Source organism: Balaenoptera borealis (assembly GCF_965194805.1).
Source record: "Balaenoptera borealis genome assembly, chromosome: 8".
NCBI classification, from domain to species: Eukaryota; Metazoa; Chordata; class Mammalia; order Artiodactyla; family Balaenopteridae; genus Balaenoptera; species Balaenoptera borealis.
Window position 1 is genome coordinate 117,513,146 of NC_138865.1, and position 16,365 is coordinate 117,529,510.

Here is a 16,365-nt window from a genome sequence, read left to right on the forward strand (position 1 = left end):
AGTGCTAATATCAGATTGGAGAGGTAAGAGAGGCCAGAGGGCTAGAAAGGAAGACAAAATTTACACTGCTCATCCTTAAAGTAAAACTCCTTCAATCTGTATCTTGGGTACTGACGCCAGAGCTATGGACCAAGTGCCCAAGCCTCTGGGCAACATCCTTTAGAAGGGTCTATGGATCTAAAATGGAAGTCTGTTCTTCAACACAGAATTCCTTAGATTTCCTTCACATGCAAGGAAAATGACTTACTGGGTTAGAAAAGGTTACCCGTATTAGGTATTCACAAGTTGAAAGCATGGGGAAAGTCTATGGAGAACTCTAGGTCCCTGTTGAGATGTCTAGCTGTCGTGCAACTCTCCACTGCATGAGTGCCTGTCAAGGGGGTGGGAATTCTTGCAGTTTGGGGGAGGGCCAGATTTTTTTCGGCGAGCAGCATTGCCTTGAATTGGTCATGGTTTTCAGTTGCTGCTTATGGATGAATTCATAAATTTTAGGATTACTGTTGTTTTTCCTTTTGGTAGATCATTGTGTTCTTGTGAAATTGCTGCAGTAATACCTTTAAAAAAAAAAAATCAGTCCCTCTAATTCTTGGTTATTTCAGAGTTCTTTTCCTCCAGAAACTGTGGAAATGTGTGACACTGGCCTACAGATTCTTTTATTTCCAAGTAAGCTAACTTTGTTTCCAGCAAGATGAGTTAGTAGGTACCAGATTTACCTTCTTTCTGAAACAACTAAAATACCAGTCAGTTTTCAAAACAGTTGACATCAAACAGCAAACAACAGTGACCCCTGAGATTGAAGAAACAAATGAGGTGAGCCCTACAATTGCCCTAGTTTCCTGCCTAGGGAACATTTCCAGATCACAGCATTGGGAAGGAGCATCCAAGTAGAGCCCAGTGGTCTTTCTGAGTTCATACGGCAAAGTATCAGAGAGGACAGGGCTGCACAGAGAGAGCCCTGGACTCTGCAGAGGGACTGTCTCAAGTACTAAGTACTGATCAGCGCATGCGTGTGAGGAAATCCCATGTCTGGAGAAAAAGCAACATGAAAGGATTCGAGGCAAAATCCTAAGAACTTTAGGGCATAAACTAGTGCTGGTTCCTATCAACCAAAGTGGAAAACCACATTATTCACTTAGCATTAGATAGAGTACTCAGAAGGGTTTTACTTCAGTAGTAGGGGAAAATCAGTCATAACAAAATGCCACTCTTATCTAACAAAGCTTTAGAAGCAAAGCCCAAATGAATAAGATCGTTTCCAAGTAAGATCCCAGAGCTAAGCTCAAGAAACTTACAGGAATACAAAAATACCCAGTACCCAACAAAATAAATTTCACAATTTCCAGTATCCAATCAAAAATTACCAAGTATGCAAAAAGAAATATCTGTAATGAGGAGAAAAATCAATTGAAACTAATCCAGAAGTGACCCAGATGATAAAATTAGTGGCTGAGAATTTTTCAATCATTATTAAAACTGTATATGTTTAAGAAGCTAAAAAAAAAGACTGAACATGTTAAATAGAGGCATGGAAGAGACCCAAATCAAACTAGAGATGAGAACTGTAATGTCTGAAATGAAAATATCCTGTATGGGATTAACACAATATTATACACTTCAGAGGAAGATTAGTGAACTTGAAGACACAGCAGTAGGAACGACCCCAAATGAACCACACAAAGAAGCCTGAGAAAAAATTGGAATAGAGCATCAGAAACTGAAGAACAACTTCAGGCAGCCTGAGATGTGTGTAATGAGAGTCCCTGAAAAGAGAGGAGAGATGGGGGGAAAATATGAAAGACATCAGAAGTGGTAACTACATGAGTAAATATAAAAATTGGGGGTGGTGGTGGTGGTGGTATTTTTCAAGTCTCTAAAAGATAACTATTTAAAGCAAAAATAATAACGTATTAAGGGTTTTATAACATGTAGAAAAAACTGTATGACAATAATAACAGAAAGGCTGGGAGAGAAGAAATGAAAATATACTGTTGTAGGGTTCATCAACTACCCCTTAAGCACTATGTTAGTTAGAGACAGATTATGGTAGGTTAAAGATGTATTGGTAAACCCTAAAGCAACCACCAAAATAGCACAACAAAGAGTTATAGCTCATAAACCAACAAAGGGGATAAAGTGGAATCATTAAAGCTAATCCAAAAGAAGGCAGAAAAAGAAGGGGGAAAGTAACAAAAGGAAAACAAACAGCAAGATAGTTGATGTAAACCCAGCCATATCAATAATCACATTCAATGTAAATGGTCTAATTCCCCAATTAAAATCTCAAGATTGTCAGATTGGATAAAAAAGCAAGATCCAACTACTACATGCTTGCTGCCTGTAAGAAACCAACTTTTTTTTTTAACTTTTTATTTTATATTGGAGTAATAAGTAATTAACAATGTTGTGTTTCAGGTGTACAGCAAAGTGATTCAGTTATACGTACACATGTATCTATTCTTTTTCCAATACTTTTCCCATTTAGGTTGTTACATAATATTGAAGAGAGTTCCCTGTGCTATACAGTAGGTGCTTGTTGGAAGAAACCAACTTTAAGTATAAGACACGAGTAGGTTAAAAAGAAAAAGAGGGAAGAAGATATCATACCAACATAGGTTTTTCTAAAAAGCTGGAGTAGCTGTATTTATATCAGATAAAGAAGATTTCAGAGCAAAGAATATTATCAGGGATAAACACGGTCACTTCATAATATGTCAATTCATGAAGAGGACATGAGTCCTAAATGTTTCTGTACCTAATAACAGCTTTAGGATACATAAAGCAAAACCATTAGAATTGCAAGGAGAAATAGATAAATCCACAATTCTAGTCAAAGGGTTCAACAACCCTCTCAATAATTGATAGAAGTAAACAGAAAATCAGTAAGTCTTCAGAAGACTTGAACAACACTATCAACCAACTTGGACCTAATTGACATTTATAGAACACTCCACCCAACATCAGTAGAATATATGTTCTTCTCAAATATACCAAGATAGACCATACTCCAAGTCATAAAACAAGTCTCAGTCAATTCAAAAGGAATCAAATCATAGAAAATATGTTCTCTAGTATATGAAATTAAATTAGAAATCAATAACAGAAAGATATCTGGAAAATCCCTAAATATTTGGAAGCTAAATAACTCATTTTTAAATAACCTATTATTCAAAGAAGAAATTTAAAAGGAAATTAGAAAATGTTTTTAACTGAATGAAAAATGAAAACACAACCAATCACAATTTGTGGTGCCAAAGAAGTACTTAGAGGGAAATTTATAATACTAAATGCCTATGTTTAAAAAAGAAGAAAACTAGGAAACTAGAAAAAGAAAAGTAAATGAGACCCAAGATAGGCAGAAGACAGGAAATAAGGATCAGAGCAAAAATGAATAAAATAGAAAACAAAGCAAGACAAAAAGGAGAAAAATCAGTGAAACCAAAAACTGGTTCTTTGAGAAAAATCAATTAAGTTGATAAGCCTCTAGCCAGACTGATCAAGAAAAAAATAAATAAAAAACAAATTACCAATGTCAGGAATGAGAAAGGTGACGTCACTACAGGTTCTGCAGATATTAAGAAGACAGTCAGGGAATATTACAAATATCCTATGTCAATAAATTCAACTTAGATGAAATGGTCCTTGAAAAACACAAATTATCAAAGCTCACTCAAGAAGAAATAGATAATCTGAATAACCTTACAGCTACTAAAGAAATTGAATTTATTATCCAGAATTTTTCCATAAAGAAAATTCCAGGTCCAAATGGCTTTCCTGGTGAGTTCCAGCAAATACTTAAAGAAGAAATAATGCCAGTTATACACAAACTCTTCCAAAAAAATTGAAAAGAATGGAATGCATGCCAATTCGTTCTATGAGGCTAGCATTACTTATATACCAAAACCCAACAAAGATATATAATATAAATGAAAACGACAAATATCACTCATTTAGATAGATGTAAAAATTTTTAACAAAAGTTTAGGCATCAAATCCTAAATAATAGTATAATAATATATTAAAAATATATAAAATATATATTTTATATAATAATATATAAAAAAAGATAATGCATAATGACCAAGTGGGGTTTGTTCTAGCAATTAATGGTTGGTTAAACATTTGAAAACCAATCAATACAATTATATTAACAGAGTCAAAAATAAAAACCATATGATCATCTCAATAGATACAGAAAAAGCATTTGATAAAATCCACTGTTCATCTCTGACAAAAATTCTCAGTGAAATAGAAATAAAAAGGAATTTCCTTGACCTGATAAAAGGCATCTAGGAAAAACCCACTTTTAATATCATACTTAATGGTGAAAGAATGCTTTCACATCAGATTTGGAACAAGGCAAGAATATCCATTACCTCTTCTGTCCTACATTGTACAGGAAGTTCTAGCCAATGCACTAAGGCAAGAAAAAGAAATACAGGGATCCAAATTAGAAAGGAAGAAGTTAAGCTTTGTTTGCAAATAACATGATCATCTATATAGAAAATTCTATAAAACTACTAAAACCAGTAAGTGATTTTAGCAAGGTTGCAGGATATAAGGTCAGTATAAAAAACCAATTGTATTTCCACATACTAGCATGAATAATCAAAAATTGAAATTTAAAAAGCAAATACCATTTACAGTAACATCAAATACCTATTACTTAAGTATAAACCTGACAAGATGTACAAGACCTGTACACTGAAAACTATAAAATAATGCTGACTGAATTTAAAGAACACCCAAATAAAAGGAGAAATATATACTCATGAATAAGAAAACTCGATATTGTTAAGATGTCAGTTCTCTCCAAATTGATCTATAGATTCAATGCAATCCCATGAAAACTCCAATAGGCTTTTTTTTTTGTAGCTGATTCTAAAATTCTTATGGAAATGAAAAGAACCTATAATAGCTAAAACAACATTAAAAAAGAAAAAGAGAACTTAAGCTATTTGACTTCTAAACTTATTATAAAGTTATGATATTTAAAACCATGCAATACTGGTGTCAAGATAAGCAAATAGATAAATTGTACAGAATAGAAAGTTCAGAAATAGATGCACACATATGATCAATTGATTTCTGACAAAGGTGAAAAGGCAATTCAGTGGAGGAAAGATAGTCTTCAGCAAATGATGCTGAACAATTGAGGGTATATAGAAATATAATTGATTTATATTAATTGACTGTGCTCTGTAACTGTGATAAATTTGCTTATTCTATTAATGTGTGTGTGTGTTTGTGTAGATTTCTTTAGATTATCTGCACACACATTTCGTTTCACTGCGAATAGTTTTCTTTTTCCTTAACAATTCTTTACGCATTTTATTTTTCTCTCTATTTTGCTCTGTGCACAAGGTAGAACAGAAGTGGTAAGAGTGGTCATCCTTATTTTGTTTCTCCTACCTGCCCTCCAGGCAGCCACAGTGATGTGCCATATGGCTGAGCCTTGACAATGGAGAATGTGGGGTGGGATGAAACTAGTACCCAAAGGGGTTTTCTGTAGCGCCCAGCTTTCTGGATTCTCAGGCTGGATTTTCAGGACCCCTGTCCAGCTAACAAAGAAGAGGTTCTTCTTCCTAGGGTGTCCATCTCCCTCAGACCCCCCAGGGAAGGAAGATGGATTGTGGGCAGGATTCAGGCCTTTCTGGGTTCCCTGACCATCAAACCCATCAATTCTGCCAACCCTACCACCATTTCCCACATCTGTAGTTCCTATAGGAGCATCAGCTTCATGTCATGGGGTGGGAGGAGTTGGATTCTCCTCCTCCATCACCATCAGAGGGTGAAGGAATGTGTCCACATGGCAGAATTACTGTGGTGTGGAGCCGTGTGTCAGGAGGACAGCTGAAGAAACCTAGCCAGCCGCCGCTCATTTACCTTTACAGGAATTGTCAGGCTGTTTACAGGGAGATCCCTTCGCCTTGCAGGTAACAACATCCTAAGTGCTGCGTTAATCACTCAGTCCACTTTGCCAGCTGCCATGCTTATTCTCTGAGACCCTGCCGTGCAGAGCTCCTCACTGATCAGAGGCACCAGAAGAAGTCCCAAAGGGAGCTCGTTTTCCATGGCTGACAGCCAGATCTGCAGCCAAAACCAAGTGATCGCTGAAAATCAGGGCAGATGCCCCTGCCACTAACCCACAGCCTCTGGATCCCCCTCCTGTCCCCGCCACATGTTGCGATGGGCTTTATCCAGATTAAAAGAATCAGGGAAGAGGGTTTCAGTGTGTGTGATCAGCTCGTGGACATTCTTGTGATTGGTTAGTGTTGAGGTAATAAGGAGTTAACATCATCAACCGTCTGATTCCAACCAGTCGGGTCTGTGTGCTTGTGGGCACTATACTGTTAACTTCTTCCACCTGGTTGGGGTTTCAGTATCTGAAAAACAGCTCAAAGGATATAGCTCAGAATACTATATAGCCCCTGAGAAGGAACTAAAAGTCCTTGACTTTGTTTAACGGCTAAACTTATTATTTTGTCTTATTTGTTTCGTTTGTCTCTGCATTTTCTCACTTCTCTGATTAAACGTATTCTTTGAAATGTGGGGAAGGCCTGGGAGGCTAAAGTTTGTCTATAGACAAGAGGTAGGCAGGGGCTTCCCTGGTGGTGCAATGGTTAAGAATCCGCCTGCCAATGCAGGGGACACGGGTTCGAGCCCTGGCCCAGGAAGATCCCACATGCCGTGGAGCAACTAAGCCTTTGCACCACAACTACTGCCTGTGCTCTAGAGCCCACGAACCACAACTACTGAAGCCTGCGCGCCTAGAGCCCGTGCTCCTCAACAAGAGAAGCCACTGCAGTGAGAAGCCCGTGCACTGCAACGAAGAGTAGCCCCTACTCGCTGCAATCAGAGAAAGCCCACGCGCAGCAACAAAGACCCAAAGCAGCCAAAAATTTAAAAATAAATATATAAAATAAATAAATTTATTAAAAAAAAAAAAGGCAGGCAGAGGACATGGCGGGGGGGTGGGGCTGAGGGGGTGGCAGGTGTCTGTCCCAGGAAGGCCCCATAGGGTTCTGCTTGGTTACACATGTATCTTTTCGAATTAGTGTTTTTGTTTTCTTTGGATATATACTCAGGAGTGGAATTGCTGGATCATATGGTAGTTCTATTTTCAGTTTTTTGAGGAACCTCTGTACTGTTTTCCATAATGGCTGCACCAATTTACATTCCTACCAACAGTGTACTAGGATCCCTGTTCCCCACATCCTTGGCAACATTTATTATTTGTGGTATTTCTGATGATAGCCATTCTGACAGGTGTGAAGTGATACCTCATTGTGGTTCTGATTTGCCTTTCTCTGATGATTAGTGATGCTGAGCATCTTTCCTATGCCTGTTGGCCATCTGCATTTCCACTTTGGAAAAATGTCTGTTCAGTTGTCCTGCCTATTTTTTATTCAGGTTGTTTGTTTTTTTGAAAATGAGTTGTATGAGCTGTTTATATATGTTGGATATTAATCCCTTATCAGTCATATCATTTGCAAATATTTTCTCCCAGTCAGTAGGTTGTCTTTTCGTTTTGTCAATGGTTTCAGAATTTCCTTCCTCTGCAATTTGTTTTTTGAATAGTTTGAGAAAATAAGTGTTAACTCTTCTCTAAATGTTTGGTAGAATTCACCTGTGAAGCCATCTGGTCCTGGACTTTGTGTTTATTGGGAGTTTTTTAAATTGCTGATTTAATTTCATTACTGATAATTGGTCTGTTCACGTTTCATATTTCTTCCTGGTTCAGTCTTGAGAGAGTGTACATTTCTAGAAATTTGTCCATTTCTTCTAGATTTTCCATTTTATTGGCATATAGTTGTTCATAGTAGTCTCTTATGATCCTTTGTATTCCCATGGTGTCAGTTGTAGCTTCTCCTTTTTCATTTCTGATTTTATTGGTTTGGTCCCTCTCTCTTTTATTCTTCATCAGTCTGGCTAAAGGTTTATCAATTTTGTTTATCTTTTCAAAGAACCAGCTCTTAAGTTTCATTGATTTTTCTATTTTTTTGTCTCTATTTCATTTATTTCTGCTCCAATCTTTATGATTTCTTTCCTTCTACTAACTTTGGGTTTTATTTCTTTGTTTTTCCAGTTCCTTCAGGTGTAAAGTTTGGTTGTTTATTTGAGATTTTTCTTGTTTCCTGAGGTAGGCCTGTATCACTATAAACTTCCCTCTTAGAACTGCTTTTGCTGCATCCCATAGATTTTGGATCATTGTGTTTTCATTTTCATTTGTCTCCAGGTATTTTTCTTTCTCCTTTCATTTCTTCAGTCATCCATTGGTTGTTTAGTAGCATGTTATTTAGCCTCCACATGTTTTTGTTTTGGGGGGTTTTTTGGGGCAGTTTTTTTCTTATGCTTGATTTCTAGTCTCCTAGCATTATGGTCAGAAAAGATGCTTGATATGATTTCACCTTTCTTAAATTTACCAGGACTTGTTTTGTGGCCTAGCTTGTGATCTGTCCTGCAGAATGTTCCATGTGCACTTGAATGTGTATTCTGCTGCTTTTAGATGGAATGGTCTATATGTTATCTATTACGTCCATCCGGTCTAATGTGTCATTTAAGGCCAGTGTTTACTTATTGATTTTCTGTCTGAATGATCTGTCCATTGGTTTAAGTGGGGAATTAACATCCCCTACTATTATTGTGTTACTGTCAGTTTCTCCCTTTATGTCTGTTAATATTTACTTTATGTATTTGGTGCTCCTTTTTTGGGTGCATATATATTTACAATTTGTTATATCTTCTTGGGTTGATCTGTTGATCATTATGTAATGTCCTTCTTTGTCTCTTGTTACAGTCTTTGTTTTAAAGTCTATTCTGTCTGATATAAGTATTGCTACCCCAGCATTCTTTTGATTTCCATTTGCATGGGATACTGTTTTCTATCCCGTCACTTACAGTCTGTGTGTGTCTTTAGATCTGAAGTGAGTCCTGGGGTTAGTGCTGGCTCACTAGTGGGCAGAACCAGGTTCTGAGGTGGGTGGTTGTAAGGTCAGAGTTCCTAGAGCTGTTGTCACCCTGCTGGTGGAGGCGGGGGGCAATTCATGACACAGCTGGATTCAGGTTCTGGGGTGTCCCAAAGCTGGTGCTGGCCCACTGGTGAATGGGGCTAGATCCCAGGGTGGCTTGCTGAAGAGTCCAAGGTATCTCACAGATGGTGTTGGCCTACTGGTGGGCGGGGCCCAGGCCTGGAGGGTCCCAGGCTGGTGCCAGCCTGCTGATGTGTTGTCTGGGTCCTGACAAGGCAGACTGCAGGGCTGTAGTGGTCATGGGGCTGGTGACCACTGATAGTGGGTGGATTTGGGGCCCAGGAGATTTCAGGGCTAGTACCAGACTACTGGTGGGTAAAGTCTGGTCCTGGGGTCTCTGGCTGCAGGGCCCAGGGGTCCCAGAGTTTGTGTCGGCCCACTGGTGAGTGGGGTGAAATCCCAGGGCAACTGACTGAGGGGCCCAAGGTGTCTCAGAGGTGGTGGTGGCCTGCTGGTAGGGAGGGCCAAGGCCCAGTGGGTCCCAGAGCTGGTGCCAGCCTGCCAGTAGGTAGACTGGGTCCTGCTATGGCAGGTTGCAGGGCTGTAGTGGTCCTGGGACTGGGGTCCTCCCACCAGTGGGCAGGCCAGGGCCCAGGGTTTCCTGAGTCTAATGCTTGCCCACTTGTCTGTGAAGCTGGTCCTGTAGCTAGATCTGGCTCACTTATGGGCAGAACCAGGGCCTAAGGGATTCTGGGACTGGTGCCTGCCCACTGGTGTGTGGAGCTGGGTCCTGGAACCTCTGGCTGCAGGGCCCTAGGAGTCCTAGGTCTAGTGCCCGTCCACTGGTGTGGGGGGCCACGTCCTGGGCCTTCAGGTGAACAGGGCCATGTCCAGGGACAGCAGCTGTAGCCTCAGGGGATCTTAAGGCAGCCTGCCCACTGGTGGGTGGGGCTGTGTCCCTGCCCCGCTAGCAGCTTGGCCTGAGGTGTCCCAGGACAGGCGCCGACAGGCTGGTGGGCAGGGGCAGGTCCTGGCACTAATAAGCTCGAGGGAGGATTCCAAAATGGCCCTCGCCATCCACGTGGTAGAAGGAGCTCCCAGAAATGGTTGCTGCTGGCATCTGTGTCCCCAGGGGGAGCTCCAGTTGCCTCCTGCCTCTCTGGGAGGCTCTCCAGGGTTAGCAGGTGGGTCTGATCCAGGCTCCTTTCAAATTTCTGCTTCTGCTCTGGGTCTCAGAGTGTGTGAGATTTTGTGTGCACCCTTTAAGAGTGGAGTTCCTATTCCCCACAGTCCTCTGGGTCTCCTGAATGTAAGCCCTGCTGGCCTTCAAGGACAGATGTCCCGGGGGCTCATCTTCCCACTGCAGGACCCCAGAGCTGGGAGCTGATGTGGGGCTCAAACCCCTCATTCCTTGAGGGGAACCTCTGCAATTGTAATTATTTTCTCGTTTGTGGGCCGGCCACCCACCCAGTGGAGTGTGTCTTTCCTTATACTACGACTCTGCCCTCTCTGCCCATCTCGTTGTGATTCCCGCTTTTATATCCTTTTTATTTTAATGTATTAGTTTTTTAAATTTTTGGCCGCACCGTGCATGACGTAGGATCTTACTTCCCCGACAAGGGATCGAACCCAGGACCCCTGCTTTGGAAGGCAGAGTCTTAACCACTGGACCACCAGGGAAGTCCCCCCACTTTATATCTTTAGTCATAGATCTTTTCTGCTAGATCCTGGTCTTTCTCTTGAATAGTTGTTCTGTAAGTAGTTGGAATTTTGGTGTACCTGTGGTAGGAGGTGAGCTCAGGGTCTTCCTGCTCCACCGTCTTGGACCAGAACCTCATTAAGCAACCATTTTTATCCCCATTCTCCGTAACCATATCCGTATATCTTGCTCAAGGTCACATGGCCAGGGAGGGGTGGAGCAGGCCTGCAAACCCCGCTGAGGTCGCCATGACCCTCTCCTGCCTCTGCAGCCAGCTGTGTCAGAGGGAACAGGAACTGCCATCTGGGGAGGCCCGAGAGCTCCCCTTGGCAGGCAGGGGCTCCTGCATGTGGCCTCCATCGTTCTCTCCTTCACGGAATCGTTTCTCAGTCATTCGCAAGTGATGGGCACCTTCCAGAAAGCTGCTATCGCTGCCGCACACTTACCCCGGGCATAACCCAGCACCCCCTTCCCTTGTTGCTCCTAAAATAACAAGAGCTCCTTCACGAGGCCTGGCTCTGCACCCAGCTGCTGTGTCTCCAGGTGGTCTGCAGCCCCCAGGGCGCTCTCCTAACCCAGAGCCTCTCCAGGCAGCCCTGCTTCCTCTCCCCGCTCTCACAAGGCCCAGACTCCCCGGTCCATTCTCCAAGTCTCCTCGAAAGGGCCTCTTCCTCAGGGAAGCCTTCCCCACCTCCCTTCGCAGCCCCTGCTGACTGTCAGCATCGCACTAGTCCTTTGTAACATTTCATTTGTCTTCTCCTTGGGACTGTATGCTCCAGGCTGCCGCTTCTCAGGCACCCAGCAAAGTACCTCGTTCACGGGAGATGATCAAAAGTGCATTTGTCGAAAAGGAGGTGCTGGTGCGTGCCACAGCACGGTGAACCCGAAAACGTGCTCGGTGAGGAAGCCAGGCACGAAAGACCACCCGTCACATGATTCCACCTGCATGACATGTCCAGAATAGGGACATCTGTAAAGACAGAAAGTAGATGAGTGGCTGCTTAGGGCTGGGTTGTTGGGGGGAGCGGGGCGGCGGGTGATAGCTAACAGGTACAGGGTTTCTTTCTGAGATGAAAATATCCCCAGATTGACTGGTGATGGCTGCACAACTCTGTAAAGATACTAAAAACCGTAGAGTTATACACTTTGAATGGGTGAATCACATGGTATGTGAATCCTATCTCACTAAAGCCGTGAAGAAAGTTTTTTTAATCCACCTGTCTGGCTGACGGGCTGGCGTTCGGTGTGTGTTTGTTGAGGATGCTTGGCGTCCTGAATAACCAAGTCCTGTCCTCTGGGTGTTGCCGTGACTTTTAGCCACATTCAAAGAGAAGCCTCTGGTCTCTAATATAAACCAGGGTCCAGTGTGACCGTTTTCAGGCAGCCCCTTCTGCACATTTAATACCGAGCACCACCCCTACGCTTGGCTGGGTCCCGACAGGGGAGGGAAGGCTCGGGGTGCGTGTCCCAGCTTGCAGATTGGGAAACAGGCATGGGAGGTCTGGCGACCAGCCCGACCTCACTCAGCAAGACAAGTGGCAGCCAGGAATAGCGCAGGGCTTCGAACTGAGTCCCGCTTGCTGTAAACACCCAGCCACGCCCCCCTTCATCTGTCTGATTTTAAAAGGGACCATAAAATATGAGCCTGGTAGCAGCAGCCCTGAAACCGAAGTTCGGCTCAAGCCGCTGGAGGACCTAATCCCGTCTCTGCGTTCCAGTCTGCAGGGACAAGTGGGGAAGGCCCGCCGGGTCGGAGCTGGGCCGGCTTCTGCCAGGACCGGTGTCAGCTGTGTGGATGTGCCTCTCTAGACACAGGCGCAGAGGCGGAGCTCATCACTCAGATGTGTTTTTTGCATTCAGTAATTTCCGTCTTCCAGTGCCAGCGGGGCTGCTGACGACTCACGTGAAGCCTCGTGTTCAGGGACCTTCTGTGCCGGTTAATGAAGGAATGGTTAAGAGCAGTGTGGTAGAATTGGGGTGTGGAAACGCTGGGGATGGTGTAGCCAAAAAAGCAGTGACAGAGCCGAGTCAAAAGACAGCTATTTGAGGCCAGCCCAGCTCTGCGACTTCCCAGCTGAGCGATCTTTAGCAAGACCCTCGGCCCTTTGGGAGGGTCAGTTTCCTCATCTGTAAACGGAGAAGGACACCATTTGATGAGGTATGGGGACAGAAAAGGGCCGTGGAAGAGCCAAGCGCTCGCTCTTTGGCTGTTCTTTGTCTTGGGGGATTTCGTCGTGTTGATGATTCGGATGGATCCTTAGTGGATGGTGTGTGGGCACTGTGGTCTGTCGCTACCCACAACGTTTGCCTTAATCGAGGGCCCGGACCCCAACCAGGTGGGAAACAGTCTCTTTGGGGCCATTCAGGCAGGATAGATGAGGACCAAGAGACAGCTCCAGCCCCAGGTGCGAGAGAGAGCCTGGGCCATTAGAAATGTCCAGGGACCCGAGAGCGCCACCAGCCTTCGCCTTTCTGCAGTTGCCAACAAGCTGTCTCCCTCTTGGACCCAAATGGGGTTTCCTCTAGGCCTCAGGGCCTAACCTACAGGGAGTCTTTGTCCAGAGCAGAGGTTGGGCTCTACCCAGAAGTGACTTTACTGGTAGAAGGCAGGCTGGGTGTGAGGTTGCTGTGGGCCTGCTTCTCCGGGCCTCTTGGGGAAGGTCGGCCTGGCCCAGCCTGGACAGCCGGCTCCCCAGGCCTTGGCTCCTGGCGGGGGCGGGGAGAACTCTGCAACAGCTGGCTGGAGCCTGGTGTCTGTGTCTCATCCCAGTCTGGGACTTCTAAATTTAACCTGCTATCAGCTTGAGAGGCTGGAGGCTTCTACTGTGTGACGAAATGCCACTTGGAACCCATTTTACTCGTAACCACTCCCCCTGCACATTCCCCTCCCAAATGTTACCCCCAAACGCAGGCGGCCGTCTGCGCGTCCTCCCATGTCAGTGTGAAGGTTCCAATGCCTGAGCAACTCTGGACCCTGATGGGATCCGGCTCAGCTCCCTCCTGCCATTGGCCAGGGCTGCACCCCGTTCTCTGTTCACACACACGCACACGCACACGCACACACCATGGTCTCACAGGCAGAGCGCAGGGGCTGAATCCACAATCGAAAGCCAAACCACGACAGTGAGCTGCACCACCCATAAGCCATCTGGGTGGAGGGCGGCCAGTGGAGCCCATTATGCAATTTCCTGCTTTGGTGTCTCGGAGGAGACACCCAGGAGACAGGATGCAGAATGCCGTTGGGTTGCTGCAGTGTGGGAAGCCCAGGGAAGAAACCAACTCCCCGATGCCCAGAGTGGACAGGGCCCCTCGTGCTCCGTGGCGATGTTGAGAGGCTACCGCCCACCCGGCCGACGAGCGAGCCCGTGGCCTGCAGCTGACCAGGCAGCCCCTCACAGGCCGGGACCGAGCGGGCTCACCGTGGGCCACAGAGAACTGACAGCACAGACTTCCTGTGGGGGGGAGGAAGGCACTTCCTGCCTGGGGAACCCAGGATGGAGTGAGCCGCAGGCGGGGGGGTCTTCTTATTAATAGACGCCGTTAATTATTGAGCCCAGAATGTGTGCTCCACAATGACTCGCTGAGGTTGAGAGCACACAGGAGAAGGTTTGGGCCCTGGGGCCCGGGTTCAAATCCTGACTCTGCCTCTTCCCAGGTGCATGGCCTTGGGCAGCTTCTTGACTTTGGCTCTCCCTCAGTTTCCTCATCTGTGAAATGGGGATCGGGATAACATCTGGGGTGTTGTGAGGATTTGGTGAGTTAACACCCAGAAACCGAGTAGAATAGGGTGTTCTCACCGTGTCAGGAGGCGGCTACTCAGAGAACCCCCATCTTGCATACAAGGTAAGCGGGGTCAGACGGGCTCAGTGTCTTGCCCAGACTCACAACAGTGACCTTGAATCCATGGTCCACCTTCAGAGCCCACACCCACTCCAGACCTCTGGGCTGCCCCACTTCTCATCCTTCCATAAGGAGGTTCCAATAGGAGGAGAAGATATTTACTATCAGTGCTCTGGCCACACGACGCCTTTCACCAGCTACAGGCGAGGGCAGGTGCAGGGCCACGGCCTAGGTTGACCTTGACTTAGCAGCCGCGTCTCCATGTGAAGACAGGTTTGCAAGTCTGTGGGTAAGGACCCAGCCTAAACACTAACCCCTCTTGTCACACAGGTTTCTACTGTTTGCCAAAAAGCCAAGCTGCCCCCAAGTCCTAGCTGCACATCCAAGTCTCCTGCCCCTCCTCCACACAGGGCCCCAACCAGGGGGCACTTTGGGTGGGGACTGAGGTCCCAGGGCTGTGGAGAGCAGAGGATGCCATCCGCGAAGTGGCCCACCTCCTCCTGGGTTCCTCCAAGGCCCTTAGCACCAGAACCCCCAGGCTCCAGCCATATACCCCCAGATACATTCACTCCCCAGGCCAGAGATCCAGAGCCGTCAACCCCCAAATGAACCGCCACTTCAGAAACATCCAGATCCTAGCCAGGCCTACTTTAAAATTACATTTTATTTCTCTTTGTGCATATTTGTTGTTGTTTTAAAAAGGTTCATTTTACATTTTCTTCAAGAGTCTTGTGCCTCCTGGTGAGTGCATTGGTCTGTTTTCACAGTACTCTCCACGACCCCAGACGGTCCTTATTGCTGGAGGAATGTGTCCACGCCGGGGAGGGGACACCAAAGGGATCGGGGACCCAGGTGAGAAGCCTGGGCTCTGCGTTCCTGACATGAGAAGCCGAGGGAGCAGACCCAAGCTGAGCCGAGCTTCCTTAGCGGGACCTGCAGCCTCCCCAGGGTCCTCCCAGCCCTGTCTTCAGAAAGGCCAGGAGGGGCAGAGAGCAAGGGGAGGGGCAGAGAGCAAGGGGCCGGGCAGTGAGGGGCGGGGCCGAGCAGCAGTGCTCCTCCAAGTGGGCCCAGCCGTGGGCCCCTGCCCAGGGCCTGCTCACACTCAGGAAGCATGGGCTTGGGGGACTCTGCCCCCAGACAGCTCAGGACCACCACTTACTGTTGGTTCCTACTCCCACCCCTACCCTAGTAAGAGCTCCTTAGCGATGACCCAGCCCAGAACCAGCACTCCGGTCCCTGACCCCTCGCCCAGGGCCCTTTCTCCTTTGTAGTGCAAGAAAGACCTGAGTGCAGAGAAGGGCCGTGCCATCAGGAGGCCAGGTCCCGTCCGCGGCAGCCGGCCACTGCCACCCTGACCCCTCTGCAGCCTGTCCCCAGAGGGGGAGCTGGGACCCATCATCCCCCTCACTTGAGGCTATGGCCTCTCTGGGTGGCAGGCCTCCCTCCGAACACACCAAGGGGAACTGGCACTTTCCAGGGGGAAGGTCCCAGTCCTGACAGGAGTTCCCCAAGCACCAGGCCGGCAGCCGGCCACACAAAGCTGTTTCCCGTCCAGAGGTTCCAGGAGAGCTGCACGCCTCCCATCAGGAGCAGGCTCGGGAGATGGCTGGACGTTAAGCACCCCTTGAATAAATACAGTATCCCGTGGATAGAGGAGCAGAGCATGGACTTAGTGAACCCCGCCCACCCACGCTGTCACTGGGACTCCTACAAACGGCTCATCTGCAGCAGAAATGGATTATTCTTCTCATCTGACAGTTTTCTGAGCTTGATTATTATCGGTCTGAATGAGGAACCCAGGCGATGTAGCTGTGGGTTTGTCAAGCTTGGAGGAAGGGGGCCACAGCAGGGTGTCCC